General features: G+C 41.8%; 1 protein-coding gene and 1 long non-coding RNA gene across 2 annotated transcripts in view; one reads left to right on the top strand and one right to left on the bottom strand.

Annotated features, from left to right (window-relative positions):
- LOC137075830 (zinc finger protein 850-like) overlaps nt 1-16,760 on the top strand; it is a 188,540-nt gene that overhangs the window by 91,169 nt on the left and 80,611 nt on the right. The window lies entirely within an intron of this gene.
- LOC137075065 (uncharacterized) lies at nt 1,397-3,106 on the bottom strand. Its single transcript, XR_010904985.1, has 4 exons — nt 2,498-3,106; nt 2,298-2,383; nt 2,069-2,186; nt 1,397-1,761 (listed from the first exon to the last, which is right to left on the bottom strand). It is a non-coding gene; the product is annotated as an uncharacterized lncRNA (long non-coding RNA).

Below are 16,760 nucleotides of genomic sequence, written 5' to 3'. Positions count from 1 at the left end.
AGTGCAGCCACAAATAATATCATAATAGGCCTACTGTAATTAAGACATATATTCAATAAATGTTGTTAAACAGAAACACGCTATAATTTCAGCCTTACTCAAAGACCGAGGAAACACAGTTCAGTTACACACGTCTATCCATTCCAGATGATCTTGGTTTGCTTCTTATTTAATGTACAGGCAATTAGTTGATGAAACATCGATTAAAATTTTAACACAATTTATACAAAACTAAATACATTTTTAAGAATGCCTCATGCTGCTCTTCCTCATGCTGCTCACTTTTTATCACGCCAGCAGCCATATCACCCTGTAGCCCAAGACTGGTTTCCCACTGAAGCTAAGCAGGGCTGGGCTGAGCTAAGCAGGTAGGGTCTTCCTTTAAGACACTGCATGAAAAAAGGTGTATCCGGACCCGTATACTCCTGTATACACTGCTGAAATTCGGAAGAATCCGGGAGTATACTGGCCGGATAGGTCAAATTCCATGGATCGGTATATATCCGTATACATCCGGAATGATACCAAATCGGATGTATGTTGTGGCCGTATACTTCCATGCTACAGCCATTTGTTGCCATGGCAAGTAATCCCATCAGGTTTTTTCAGGAGACATTTTCACACCTCTGAGCAGCTTTGCCTCCCATCCCCTATTGGCCTTTCAACTCAAACTGGATTGGTTGTTCTTTTAAAACCACTCCCAAAACCCAAACTGCTATTGGAGGACAGGGCACATTGAAAACCCAGTAAAGTGATTTTATTGGTTACTTTTAAAACTTAGCCCACCCAAGGCCTTATAGTTTAGTGATTTGATTGGTTATAGGTCAGCTATGCAGATACTGCTCATACACCATAAACCCCACCCCCCTCTCCCCCCAAAGGAAAAATACACACAAAAAACAATTTAGGAAAATATGGAATATTTATTAAGGTACATAAAACATTACCAAGAGCTTTTTAAACAAGCAAAAGAATAGAATGGAGAAACAAAAACAAGTGAACAAAATGTTTTTAAAAGGGATGAAAATGTAAAGAACAAAAAAAAAATACAAAAATAAAGGCATCTAAAAGGAACAAATAAACAATATAAATATAACTATATAAAATAAACATAAGTTAAAATGAAAGGGTAAAAAAGGCATGAAAAATAAAATTAACACAACATATTTAAAAGTTGGCGATATAAAGAAATAAATACACAGTGTATCTAAAAAATGTAACATTATAAAATGAGAATGCAAAAATGTAAAAATTATAAAATTAGAACCAGAATGTTAAAAAAAGGTTATATAATATACATAAATGTAAAAAAAAAAGTAAACAATAAAAATAAGTGAAAAAAAAAAAAAAACTCCCAAAGAGCATTGTAAACATATATTATAAAATGAATGGGGGAAAAAAAGTGAGCAAATTCTATTTAAAGGACGGCGATGTAAAGGAATAAAAGAAAAAAAAAGCATATAATTTATGTTCTAAGTAAACAATATACATACGTAGAAACATTTCCAAAGAGCATTGTAAAAATACATTATAATGATGCACTGATGATGTGACGTGTAGCGTGGGTCAGCCTCTAGTCTGGTTCGTAGCACTTGGCAGAGCGCAGACAACCGTGGTTCTGTTTGGTGGAGACCTCATCATCCACACTGGCCTTCCATCAACAACAGCATCATCTTTATCAGACATCTGCTCTATTGTTGCGGTCTCTCACAGGTCTCTTTCTGCGTTAGCTTGTACAACCCTGGACCTGGTCTCCAGCAACTGCAAAACATGACAGTAATTTAACCACTAAAACACAGACTGTGTTTACATGTGCAACAATAATGCAACTATGCATTCTAAGAGTAAGGTCTTAATCGTGGAAGGTGCTCACATGACACTGATGATAGGGGACACTGAACTCTTCACTCCTGTTTACATGCAATTTGCATTATTCACTAATGAGTATGGTTATGTCACACTCAGATTTGATCAAAGTATTGGGTTTAATGTATAAGTTTAATCACAATATTGACAAAATCATATCTCCTAAAGAGAAAATAAATGCTTAGCAAGTTTCTTAACTTACCCTTCACTTTCTTTGACGGTTCTTTGCCATGTTCTTCATAGTGTGTCTTTTTTTGGGCCTTTTCAGGCTGAGCCACAGAATACTTCCTCCGTTGTGTCTCAATATGTCTTGCAACCTGCTAAATAAATCATGAATAATTGTAATACCAATAAAAGTAAGCAAAACAAAGCACACATGGTAAATATTAATATAAAATTACTTTAAAAAATAATACAATCTTTAAGATTACCTTTTACACATTCAGGGTCTACCTCTGTAAAAGTTGTCCTTAATTCTTCAAAGGAAAATGGTCAAAGCGAGGTTGTGATGACTATTCTGGGGGGAAAAGTTGCAGTTATAATTAATGAAATTCAGTTTTGGCATTTCAAATCCATATGACGTTAGAAGTAGGTTAACCTAACATTTACAGTATACAATAAGCAGTCTTACCCAGTTTGTGGATCGTATTTGTGTGGGCTGTTCTCTGAATTGGGTTTCACACAAAGGCACCTTACAGATTCCTGTTAAGTTTGAAATTAAAATGCGTTTAAACGGATTCACAATCTGCAAGAACCACAATATTTTCAAGTTTGAATAAGATGGCCATCAAAGTAACTGCTGGAGACAAAACACATGACGTTATTAGGCTAACGTTAATTGTAAGCCAACTTTGGTTTACAGACACATTATATAACAATAACTGAACTTACCTCACGTTACATGCCCTTTTAAATCTTTTCACTGTGTTGTTAGCCTCTTCCTGTAAGTTAGTCCGTGCTGCTCATACTATTGCTCGAGAGAATAAAGACGCTGGAGAGCCTCTTGGAGAAGATCAGCCCGTTCAGGCTGTGCAGATATTAAAGTAGTAAGCTGACGAGATATAGCATTCTGGCCGGAGATCAGCTGCTTCATCAAGGCATTCACAGTAACTGGGCTTGAGCTTGAGGCTGCTTGTCCTCCTTTGTTCAGTGGAGTAGAAAAACTAAGGTTGCTTTTACTCTCCATATTAAATCTGTCAAAAATGATCGATTCCAAATCTCAACCAAACACCACAAAAACACAACAATCCGTTCTCTGTACTTCCGGAAACAATGCGGAGGTTTCAACTTTCGCGCGCATGAAACAATACACTACTATTGGGTGCGCCTCCGTCCCCACCTTTATTGTGAGTGTTTGATTTCAAACCTCCAAACGCTCCCTCTTTGGCGCGTGTTGTTTGCTTCCCAGACAGCATTTACATCTGTGCCAGATCCGTTTTCGAATCAGCAGATTCGCGCAGCAGTCACACTCACTATGCAGATCTGCACCAACTTTGCGCCAGACCTGTCTGTAGATTCAACTATGGCAGTCCGTCCGGCGGGCGCGGCGCCGATCCGGGGCAGCTGCGCAGACCATACGCGCCACAGCTGAATTGAGTCCGTTCGGCGGGTTGGGTGCCGAACCGGGGCAGCTGCGCAGACCATACGCGCCACAGCTGAATTGAGTCCGTCCGGCGGGTGTGGGCCGGACCCCAGCAAGAGCGTTCACGTTAAGTTTTTGTTCGTTTGGTTATTTTTTGGGGGAATCAAAAGTGGTACTCAGGCTCCCTTTAGTGGTACGCAGAGGAATCACAAATTTAAAGTCCCCTTTAAGGCAATTCTAAATTTTGTTTCTAAACACATAAATATTAGAAATATATTGCTGAAACACGTTACAAAGACTGTGAACTGTGTATGACTAAAAACGGTGGCTCGATGATGCACTGGAGCCACTGAGCCTGTCCATTCCCCCAACACTATAATAACTAGAGCACATCTGCATCAGTTCGCACGTTCAATCGCAAGTTACTGTCACTACCGTTAGTTACTAAAGCCTACAGTTAGCTAGGTAGTTATGCCTTCGTCATGTAAATGCATATTATCTAGTTGTGGTAAATTACAAAATTAAAAAAGCTTATAAAACAAAATCGATGATATCAGGAAAAGGTAGATTAATTTTGTGAACAGCTATCCTTGATCACCTCCAACACCTGCCTCTGCAGTGTCCATTTTATACCGGATAGTTTTAGAAACTTTCATCTGAGACAACTGGGATTCATTGATAATTCACTGCAGAATGGGGCCAAACCGACTATCTCTCGCCCCAGCCTTCATCCTCCCGTCCCGCCAACATCTGGTGCCGTCGTTGGCAGTACATGCCCACCAGTGTTGTCTTGGGTGCATACTGCAGCTTTCCCGCAAGTGGGCGTGGTTTCAGCACAGCCAGCGGGCCCAGTGTTTGAAAGCAGAGAATGCTGCTTAAAGATTTTGATAACACATTTTTCTGTGGTGTGACAAACTCAGAACAAATATTTAATTTTGACTTTACAGGGACTTAAAATATAAATTAATGTTAAAACAATACATTTTAATTTAATCTTTATTTTAGTAAAGTTTTTCACATTTAAGTACAGTACAGTTTTAAATAAAGTTTTAGGTACAGCACATTTGTAATTTAATCATTATTTAATTATTTTATCTACCTGTATGTAAGCACAGTGCACTGTTAATGTACAAACTGTGTATTTACAATGTTAAGTGGTTAAGTGGCTGACAACAATAATTATTCTTATTTGGAATAAACTGCCTAATTTTTTAACTGTGCAGAGCTGTAGCTAAATAGTTAGAGCTACTACGCTATACTGTATTTTTATGTTGGTCATTATGGTGGTCCTTGGAGAGCCAAATATTTTCTGAGGTGGTACTTGGTATAAAAAGTTTGAGAACCACTGAAATATAAGGTTCGGGTAACGTTCTTTTCAGGTTTTATTTTTTAGCAACCATAAAATAACACAGAAACGTCCCCGGTTACGAATGTAACCTTAGTTCCCTGAGAACAGGGAACGAGACGCTGCGTCAGCTGACGCTATGGGGAACGCCTCCAGCGTGACCGGTGTCTGAGCTACTATCAAACCACAGCAATCCTATTGACCGGCGACAGCCTATGATGTCATCAAGGTGCGACCAGGAAGTATATAAGGGCGCCTTGCAAACATGACACCAGCTTCTTCGTCTGAAGGGACTGTTCGCAGGCAGGCCCCGAGGCATGGCAAAAGTGACGCAGCGTCTCGTTCCCTGTTCTCAGGGAACTAAGGTTACATTCGTAACCGGGGACGTTCCCTTTCGAAAGGGAACTCGAGCTGCGTCAGCTGACGCTATGGGGAACGATATACCCACGCCGCCATGCCGAGGGGAGTGCATGCCTACTGGCAGTGACAACTGTCAGGACAAGCAAATTCAACTGAAATGCCTGAACCACTCCCCCTCTGGTCACATTAGGCTGTCAGTGACAGCATTCCCTACGGTCATAGCCCGAGCTGTGGCCTTGGGGCACCTTCATGTACCCTACCCCGGCCGCTCAAAGGCCTGGAACCAACCTGTTCGACAGAAGGGGTTCCTTTAAGGGAATGTGGCTAGGGGACCCGAGGGCGCCCCAGCCAGTCACTATTCGGGAAGAACTTCACCGAATGCCACCAGGGAGGCTTGACCTGGCGTCACTATGCGGGACGCTTCCGTCTGCCAGCCCAGTCTGTTAACAACAGAGCCTCTGGAAACTCGCCTCTGGAGAGGCATCAAGCTGAGGGACTGCGAACTGGCAGTGTCCCCTCAGGCCGGAACTCAGAGACGGGCTATCCTGGAGAACAGCGCTCAGCGTAGTGCTTTCCCACCCTTGCTAGCGAGGGGAGTCAGCTGCTCGATCCTAGGATCTACCGAGCACATACATTACAGGGGTGCTCAGGAGGCCTGAGAAGGCCTACAGGCTGATCTCACAGGGAGGCCCCGAGGGGCCTACGACCAACTGACCAGGCCCAGGCGGCCGTAAGCTCACAGACAACCCTCCTAAGAGGGGAGCTCTTAAGCCTGCCTGGTAGGTACCATGCTGTAGGCAACCTATGCAAGTCCCTGTCCTGTAAGGACCGCATAGCAGCAGTATAAACTCGTCGTGCTAGAGTATGCGCCCGCCATCAGGTGCTGCCGGCTAGGACCGAAGCCTGATGGCAGGAACCACTAGCTGTCAGCTTGAGCCAGTTATGTGTCTCCATCCAAGGAACTCATTCCCCCTGGGAGGCCCCGCAGGGCCTACTACTTGCCAGGCTACTCGTAGCCGGCACTGAGACCAGGGAACGACCTCAGGGAGGCCTGGTGAGACCTGCTACCTGATAGCAGATCATGCTAGCCGCCCTGGCTAGCAACCATGCTCACTGTCATAGGAACCGGGAACCGGGGCTCACCCTCCGGGAGGCCTAGCGAGGCCTAATCCCTGTCACCCAGTGGCCGAGGCCCTGGACCACCCCCTCAGGGGAAGCCAGATGAGGCCTGCTGCAACCCAGCAGGCCCTCCGGGAGGCCTGGTGAGGCCTGCTACCTGCCATCTGGTGACTGGAGCCCAGGAACTGTTATCCAGCGCTAGTTCCCTGGAGTACCCCCTCAGGGGAAGCCAGATGAGGCCTGCTGCATCCCAGCAGGCCCTCAGGGAGGCCCCGCGAGGCCTACTACCTATCATCCAGTGACTGAAGCCCAGGAACGACCCCTTGGGGGAAGCCAGACGAGGCTTACTGCTACCACAGCAGGCCCTCAGGGAGGCCTGGTGAGGCCTACTACCTGCCGTCTAACACCTGAAGCACGGGAATACCCCCTCAAGGGAAGCCCGGCAAGGCCTGCTGCACCCCAGCAGGCCCTCAGGGAGGCCTAGGGAGGCCTACTAACTGGGCTTGTAGCCATGCCAGCGACGAATGCTCGCTGGCAGGTCGGATGAATGCTGGCCGCTCCAAGTCGGGCTGACAGTGGCTGTCTGCTTGGCTGACGAAGACCTAGACATCCAGTTACCACCTGGGGAATCACCCCAGGGAGGCCATGATGGTCCTGCTTGTCGACGAGGTACTGCTGAAGCCGACATCGTCGGGGATATTCCTCCCAGGCGCACATTGGCCCGATGTCGCGACTCACCCGCAAGGAGGCCTGCTGAGGCCTCCTGCTCAGAGTCCACTGCCAGGACTGCCCAAGCTGGCTGCTCACAGCCAGCTGGTAGCCCATGCCCCTCCCGGGGCTGGCTTCATCCCGGAGCTCACGGGGTCCTCCATGCGATGACGCAGTCCCATCCGGCAGTGCCTACAGACATAGCCTAAACACATTGCCAAAAGCAGTGTACTCAGCAGAAAGTACCTAGACCCTCAAAGCGAGGGGAGTACAACTTACGTCACCTGCGTCAGGGCGGCCGCTCTTCCTTCATGCAGCGGCCTACCGTTCACGCTAGGGCGTCAGCCATGGCAATGCTTCGGCTTCCAGGGGAGCATCCGACCGAACCATTACGAAGCACGCAGGTTGCGAGTGCAGCTCAACCCGAGCCCTAAAAGGTGGAGCAGAAGACACAGAGCAGAGGGCAAAAAATATTCACAAATATGCTACCCACCGGCCCAACATCCTCCAGGATGGGGCCAGGGGCCGCCAGAAGGTGGCAGCCACACAAGCTCTGGAAAGCGGGGTTTTCGCAAAACTAGCCCACCTGCGTACAAGCGTGGGACGCCAAACCCCGCCCCACGACCACTGGCTAAGTCGCTGTTCATTCTACTTCACACCAACCTGCATTACTAAAAACCCCAAAACGCAGAGAAGGGGGCGGGCCTTGGCCGGACGACTCTAATGTAAGAGGAGGCTGACTAGGGATGTGAAAGAAAATGCCCTGCAATATTCAAACCAAGGGCCTCGGGCGATAATTACTTTCCTTCTTTGGAAAGAAATGCCCCCCATCCCGCAAAAGCCTAGGCCAACCGATGCAGTGGCCCGGAGAGGGCCAGCCTACATAAGAGTATTATACGCGGCTCGGGGGAGCGAAAAAACCTCAATAATACCCCGTCCAAGCCCTGCGAGGCTAGACATAAATCTGTAGTTCGTGCGTAAGCCTAAACTCACCCTCCCGTCTATGAAATTCCACGAGGGGCAACGTTGACCGCTTTACCCTGGGGTGGCTAAGAGCTTCCTGTTTGACTAGGAGAGCACACTCGCCTAAAACAACAGCCCATTCCTACAAGAATGAGCGGTTGCCTCAATACTGCTTCATCACACAGAGAGAAGGCAAAAAAACTGTTCGCACAGCTGTACATACAATGGCGGCTATTCTCTCCTAGCAAAGCTAGCTCTAGACATACCACATAACGGCATCTAAAAAATCGTTCTAGCCACCGGACAGGGGAACTACAGGGCCCTATGGTGTCCTCCATCGATACCGTGATCCCCAAACCCTTGGCGGGGAGCATGAAGTCTCACACAACATAAATAATAAATGTTTCCCTCGCAAGGGGGACTTACTAGCTCGCCTCCTGCGCGACGATATCCACACATAAGTTTTACTCAGAGTATGCATGTTTAGGAGCACAACCGCCTGAGGGTGCGCTTCTCACAGCCCAGCCAGGCGGGGTCTAGAGTATCATCGTCATGGCCCCCCTCAGGGCCGGATGTAAGAAGCGCCTGGGGAGAAAATGAAGAAGAGCAGTAAATGAGATGTAATTCTTAACTCACCCACCTAAGGGAGGGATATTTCATTCACGCCAACAGCGTTGTGATACTATTCCTCTTATGTGGGAGTCCGCCTCTTTGCGCCCCGCCCTTAACCGCGGGGAGCATGAGAGGCGATGTTGGCACTCAGGCCCCGTCACTGGTCCGTATACCGTGACGCCTCCCGCCTGCCTGGGACCCGGATCTCAGCGGTGTGCGGGTCCTCGAACACCACCACCCTCGCTTCTGTGACACTGGCCCTCAGGCCCTGCTATCGCTGATATGGCGCACAGCTGCGCCGCGGTCAGGGTATTTTCCCTGATTGAGATCCCTCAGCAGGTCTTCCCAGTATACTTGCAACACCGACACGGCGTAAAAGTAGCACCAGGCTGACCCGCTGCCGTGTATGCCCCGCCATCTAAACTTCCTGAAACATAGTTGAAAGAAGCTCAGATGGCAGGGTTGGAGCTAGAACACATACCCATATCCACCCATCCACCCATCCTCCAAACATCAGCATTTAACACCCGCTGATGTCCGTGAATACACTGAATATGGGTTCTTCCATACCCTCACGATCTCAGTCAGGAGATCAGGAAGGAATGGAAAAGCTCAACTGAGCCGACGGTTTTATGGCCGGGGAGAAATCGATCGTTCCGTTTAAACGAGCGATCTCTCCTTTAATGCGCCCACATGACGGCCGCAGCCTGCATGCAGCGCGCTCATAACAGCCATCGGCTCAGCATACACAGTCAGGATGGCTGAGAAATTAATTTCCCTTTTCACCAGCCATCCCTACGAGCATTCGTGATTAGTCTCGTCAGTCGCTAGATCGCCGGAGGGAAACATCCCCTCGCGGCGATCGGCGACCCCATCCGAGGGACTGTGACGTGCATCCGCACTCAGCCTCAGCGTGAGCGGGGATCACATCACTAATCTCAGAGGCAAAAACGCTCTTCCCTCAGGAAGAGCGCTAGACGAGAACGGAGCGATCTCGGATTGAAAACTTCGCTCACATTACACACAATCGAACAAATGACTCCACAAGAGCTTGACTGTGCATGCTCTTAATCCCAGGCAGAAAATAAATGAATCTGGATTACCTTTGACTTGAAGCATTCAGACAAAAACAGTCCCTGAAGACGAAAATGCTGGTGTCATGTTTGCAAGGCGCCCTTATATACTTCCTGGTCGCACCTTGATGACATCATAGGCTGTCGCCGGTCAATAGGATTGCTGTGGTTTGATAGTAGCTCAGACACCGGTCACGCTGGAGGCGTTCCCCATAGCGTCAGCTGACGCAGCTCGAGTTCCCTTTCGAAAGGGAAATAACGTTTCCAATCCCAGAACGTTGCAGGGTGGTTACTTTTAAATAACCAAGAGCCCTGTCACTGAAAGACACATTGGGGTACGGGGGACCAAAATGCTGCATATTAAATAAATCTGTATCATGTTGTATAAGAGAACAGTTATAAAATACTATGAAAATGTGGACAGAATAATATAAATTATTAAAAAAACAAAAACAAAAAACTATGCCATTAGGTGTGTTAGAACACTTTTGTACTCACTAGAGGAAAAAACATTAGGCAATCAGGCAAAGTTTTTCAATGTATACCATTACATACACATCGTCGGGCCACAATCTTTTGGTCTAGAAAAAAACAAAACACTACAATTACACAACAGTGTTGAACATTTTTATTAAAATAGGAACAAATAGAACAAACCAAAGTTTTACAATGAACATTTATACCTCAGCTCAGAGAGGAAATCTGTGTTTTGGACCGACACTGTGAGGATTAATGTATATAGGTTGTATTTTTACAGTGTTTTCCCAATATTTTTGCCACCTATATGTGGTGAGTTCTATTGTGCTTCATACTAGCCCCATCCAACTGTCATAGTAAATACATATATAGGGGAAACACTCGTCTCATTTACCTTCCACCCATCCTGTCTTTTCTGTATACTCGGTCCTTCTAAACCAGCCAATGAGGAAATCTGTAAAAAATTAACACCTGCAAAAATAATAATAGATTAATAATAGTAATTACAAGGGCCCACACATTTGTTTTAAGTCATAGCCAGGGCAAACTGAGGGTAGCATGGCATCAATGTTTTTGAGGCCAATTGTATTGTAGGGCATGGTAGCGTGTATTGTTGCAGTGTCACCATGATTAAATGTTACAATTTCTATGTGGCACTATATATGCATGTGAATAAACCAACTGGAATATTTTTTGTCACAGGGCTCGCAAAATGTCTTTATCAAACAAACACAATGGTTTATCTCTCATCCGCCCACGATTGATTGGAAATTTATATTTGCATATTTTGGCCCGCACATTTGGTGGATATAACCGCGACCCGTGCATCACACACACACACACACACACACACACACACACACACACACACACACAAGTACGTTGCAGACAGCATGATCAAAACTTCCGCTATTGTATTTTTCCTTAGTCACCTTTTCACCTAGTGGTGGCTTGACCTAATACACTATCGAGACTTCTAGTGTATAAAGCAATTTCCGATTGACTACATGTATCACTAAAGTTGTCTGTTTCTAACACGTTCACATTTAAGAGGGGACATTGACAGATGAAAGGTAACTGACCTGTGCTAGTTTGCTCTTTGTACACTGGCAGGAGGGTGCTGAAGTAAATCCTGACCAATCAGCTGTAGGTTGTGGAGACAAAAAGGTGTGAATGTCTGCTGAGCAAATACAACAAACAAAATTAACTTCGTGGCGATCACTTCATAGTGCATAACCTATCATCTAGTACATGTATCAGCAGAAGCAATGGATTGATGCTTGCAGTTCATTCCAGTCAAGCGACTTAGGTCAGGAAAGGTTTTGAGGTAATTGAAGAAAGATGAATTGGATGAGTCTTGCTCCCCAATGCACATACATATCACTAGAAAAGAAGATGGGAAAACACAGGTAAGAACGTGGAAGTGTGATAAAGGACCACCCAGCAAACGAGATGTCCGCCAGACGTAGATCATATTTATATTGCGTTTGTTGGTCCAGGACCGTATATGCGTCTACACAACGTGCAAATCCGGGGCGGTATCTGGACGTCTAACAACGATGACCCCTCTTGGACGTAGATATGAAGGTAAATATTTACGTCTATTTTGGAGGGTTTTTTTAACATGCAAGACAGAAAGAAAATTGTCAGTACACTCTAAAAACGCCAATTAATACAATGTTGGAAGTGCAGGAAAATACATGTTGAACTAATTTTCTTACCTGTGCTTAGTTAAGAAGACATATTATATTAAGTCTGCAGAAATATATTTAAAAAACATTAAATTAATTGATATTTTCGAATCCAGGTAACATTTAGAATTGCAAATGTTGACTGGACTAAAAAACGCAAATCCAGTCAATATTTTATAAAAGTAGGCTATTAGGGCCAACACAATATTTTACACACAATATTTTACTACGGTAAATAGATTTTTGTTTGTGCTGTTGAAATGAGCTGTTAGAAACATTTGATAATAGCCTATATCAAAACAACATTTGTGAAATTAGATGTAGCCAAGCTATTTTCGATGTTTTGTTCAAGATGGATACAACACTTCTATTTACATTGGGCCAATTACATATAAATATATAGGTCATAGCATATGTAGTTAATTGTTGCATTTAATCTGCCTAAATTTAATGAACGTACAAGAGCTCATTTGACTTCACGGAAGGATCTGTATTGCTCGTTTGAATTCGCGGAAGGATTGTTACAGATCAAAGGACTTCGCGCAGTTCGCGGGTTTCACCAGCAGGAGACAGCAGCAGCACAGCAGCAGCAATTTTGAGGGTGCAGTTCACGCGTCAGGTAAGTGGTAACGTTAATGATTAAATTGCAGACAAATGTGTCAAACATATGTGGTCTCTAACCATGTTTACGTAATGCAGCTTAATTTAATGTTAAACTATAATTCTATAATGTATTTTAGATTTAATCTCTGCGTGTTGTGTGTGCTATTTTTGTGTTACGGCCTTTCTCTCATGAGATAGGCCAAGCTCATTAGTACTGATTTTTATACGAGCAAATTTACTGAAACATGTCAAACGTGTAATGTAAGCCCAATAATTTACGCTATTTAGGGTTACGTGGTTGTGTTGAACGTGATTTTTGGTGTTCCAACTTTTACAATTGTCCCGTAAAGTTAAGAGAACGACATAACCACGAATAAAGAATGAAATCCATGATGTACATTACAATATAGGGGGAAAAACTACTTTAGTTTGCAAATTTAGTTAAGTCACACATGCAAGTAAATTCTTAGTTATTGATAAAATGTTTAAAGAGCATAAATTGATTTTTCACTTTCTTTCTCCAACAGGGTGTGACCAAGATATCTATTGATGCTTTGTCGTCGTTATAAATGATTCTCATCCAAGCAGTTGAAACACTGGGAAATAGCAAGAACGCTCCACTGTATCTACTTTGTGTGTGTAGTTTCAAAACTGAAGGTGTATTAAAGACATTAAAGGTGCACTAAAGAAAAGTTACAAGGGCTTTGGTCATTTTTTTATTATTTTAAAGAAATTTTATAATTCATTTTGTTGTAATGCAAATGTATTGTTTGTATAACAAATGTTATAAATGCAGAGGATACAATGTGTTTTTCATTTTGTAACTAGTTCCACAGCAATATCTAGTAATTATTAAAACAGTTTAAATATGAAACCCCTAATTAAAACGTTTTAGTTGAATTAATTATTAAACAGGTTGAGTAAACGTACATTTTAAAGTTGAAGTCAAGTTTGCGCCAACTAAAAATTATTAATTCAATTCACTTTAAAAATAATTGAGTAAACGTACATTTTAATGTTGCAGGCAAGTTTGAGCCAATTAAAAAATATTAAGTGAACGTAAAAAATCTGTGGAACTAGTTACTAAATAATAATTAGTTGAAAGCACGTGAAATTTTTTACAGTGTATATGCCGCAAGTTAAAGTTCATACTAGGGGTGTGCACTATTATTTTCTGCGATAATATCATAATTGATTTTTTAACAATGTGTGATCTAACATTATCAAGTATATCCCGCACACACACCCAGAGGGTGCACACATACACTACATGTAATCTAGTAGGTTTGATTATTTACGGTTTCACTTCGTGACTTAGTCTATTCAAATGCTAACATGTTTCCCAAATTCAAGATAAGGTGGCAAAAATGCCCGTGTGTATTGTTAATTTATATAATTATAATTAGGCCTAATATAGTTAATCAATATCATACAAAAAGTGCCATTTTTCTCCAGGTATCAACATAGAAACAAATATGATATTGAAGTTCAATAAACAATACAATATTAAATTACCATATTAGACATCATATTGCCTAATTTTGCTGGTTTCCCAATGTAAATAGTTTGAAACAAAGTCACACCACTGTAACTGCGTCTCAAAGAAGCACATTCCTTACTGCATGAATCCACTTTTTGAGTGCATCTGTTGAATCAATTATTCTCTCACTCACTCATTAAATGATTTGTTCCTGAATGAATCAGCTGTTTGAATGAATTGTTTGAATCTCAATGACTAACTCATTAACAGTGACTTCCTGCAACCTACTGGTGGGTTTATTGTCACATTTAAAGTAATGTATCTATAAGACAAATTAAACAAGATAATCTTACAACTGGAAAAATAACGCAACAGGTCCCTTTGCACTTCCAAAATCTTTTTCACAATTTTTTATGTGATAAACTAAATAATGCTCACAAAAACCAAAAACAACAAACATTAAACAGTGACATAACGTATACATTTAATTGAAAAAGTACATTTACTTGAAAAAATAACGCAATTATTAGTAATATAACGAAATGTATAATGATCTAAATATACATTAAATTCTTCAAAAAATAAAATATATAAAATGTAATACTTAATTCACAAATTATTGCTCGCGTGCCAAGCCCGGGAAACCTGGCAGCGGGCATATATAAGACCATCGCGCACATAGCCCGACTCACTTCTGAGTGGACAATCATCACCGGCATACGCATATCTCCAGCACCGCCAGTTTTTCTGAGGTAAAGGTTTTTTACTTAACCGTTTTATTTAAATTTAATTATTAAAAACATATGTCTAACGAAACAAAATTACATATAAGTTCATTATAATATAATGGGGTAACGTTATTCTGAGTGGAAGTTCGTTTTTCTTAGGGTAAAAACCGTCCGTTTTTCCTGAGGTAAATTTTTGTTTACTTAACCGTTTTATTTAAATTAAATTATTCAAAACATATGTCCAACGAAACAACATTATATATAAGTTTAAGTTCATAATATAATAATAAAATTGGATAGTCTGAGCGGAAGTTCGTTTTTCTCAAGGTACGTTAGCGTTAATAACGGCCGCTTAAAAAAAAAAAACAAACTATAAATTGTCATCAAATTGACGGACTGTCTTTTCCAGTAAATGTAATGTTACCACATTTACTTCTCACACAAACTGCGATTCCGTCTTTTTTTGTGCTATAACCACTCGTCCGCATTGTTAAACGCCGTTATAGGCTATAAGTTATAATAATATTAATAGTTGTCGTTAAAATCCGTTAATTTACCTGAGTGACGTTGATCGTGTGCGCTATCAATCGTATCACCCATTAGAAGCTCCTTTGTTTTTTTACGCTCTGTCATGTTAACATAACTTTACAATAAATTATTTGTACAATTATCATTAATAATAATAATCTTCACTTTGTTTGGAAATTAACGCGCTGTCTCAGGCTTAATGAGCGCGCGAGCTGCCAGAAAAGACTCGCGATTCGTCTTTTTTATATGAACAGTGAAATTTAGCAGAAATCCTGGATTTCTAATTTGCAAATAACGTAAGTCAATAATGATCAATGAAAACTAAATGGATCTTTAACTTGTAAGTTACAGACATTTGCAATATGTCGCTATATTCATGTTTCTTCTTTTTACCCCCTTTGCTTGTGTCTCAACAGACGCTAAAATAAACCCCCAAAGGCTCTTTTCAGAGCCACAACACCAAGTGTAGGCTATCTTTGGCTTTGTAAGTATATGTTTTGACTGTCAAACACCTTCTCATTATTAGGTTTATATGTATAAATTATATAAATATTTAATAGTCATCCTGCATCTAGTCCATCACAGCAATCCACTGTTACATTTACTTAAAAGGTAATTTCTACATAAAGAGAGTCTTTCGATGTTTTTATCCCTGTGCCACTATATAATCACAACGCACTCATTTTAATTTGTACAAAACATATGTTTCTTCTCTTTTGCTTGTGTCTCAATAGCTGCTAAATCCACCCAAGGACTCGTTTAGAAGCCCAGACAGTCTTTGGCTTTGTAAGTATGAATTTTTACTATCAAACACCTCCTCAGTAAGTACAGATTAACTGAAGATGTCATGCAGCAAGTTATAGCCATCGGTCTTAATATATGTATCTTTCAAGATATAATATGAAGATATCGTTATGCTTTTAGCGACTGCTTTTACACTAATGTATCAACATTTAGTGAATTAATGTTTGTGAAAAAAAATGTGAAAAATGTGGAAAAAAAAAAAAGAAAGAATCACCAAAATGCAAGAATGATTCTGCATTTATTTATTGTAGGTGATGATTGAAAGTGGATAATATATAATGAACTGACGGTAACAACACGCTTTTGACGCTTGCGCATCTCGAGGAGAAATCAAAACAAACTAGCGCTGCTCACACAGAGAAATCGCTGTAAACATTCAAAATGTGAACCTTTTATATTTATAACATATGATACAGTTAAACAACATCACACAACCACATGTGCTGTTTTCCTGAATACCATCAGGATTGAAAATGACACTGATTTCATATGACAGTTCCATAAACAACTAATTAAGATTTAAAAAATGTTTTTTTAAAGACTAAAAACTACATAGTTTCAGAATTTAATTGCAAGCTGATCAACCTAGCGGCCCTATTCACAAATTCACATAAGCCACGGCGAAAACGGCATCATCATCAGGCTAAAGCATTTTTTTTTCATAAATGTACATTTATTTTATACTTATAATAATACAATAACAAATTGCTATATTATAATTATAGGCTATATAGCCTATACATTTGAACAGGGATCAGTCAAAAAGTAAAAGCAGCTTTATTTCAAACGACTTAACGACTGAACAACATTGAACAAAAAAT

Source organism: Pseudorasbora parva, chromosome 5 (assembly GCF_024679245.1).
Source record: "Pseudorasbora parva isolate DD20220531a chromosome 5, ASM2467924v1, whole genome shotgun sequence".
NCBI classification, from domain to species: domain Eukaryota; kingdom Metazoa; phylum Chordata; class Actinopteri; order Cypriniformes; family Gobionidae; genus Pseudorasbora; species Pseudorasbora parva.
This window is presented reverse-complemented; position numbering and strand designations above follow the sequence as displayed.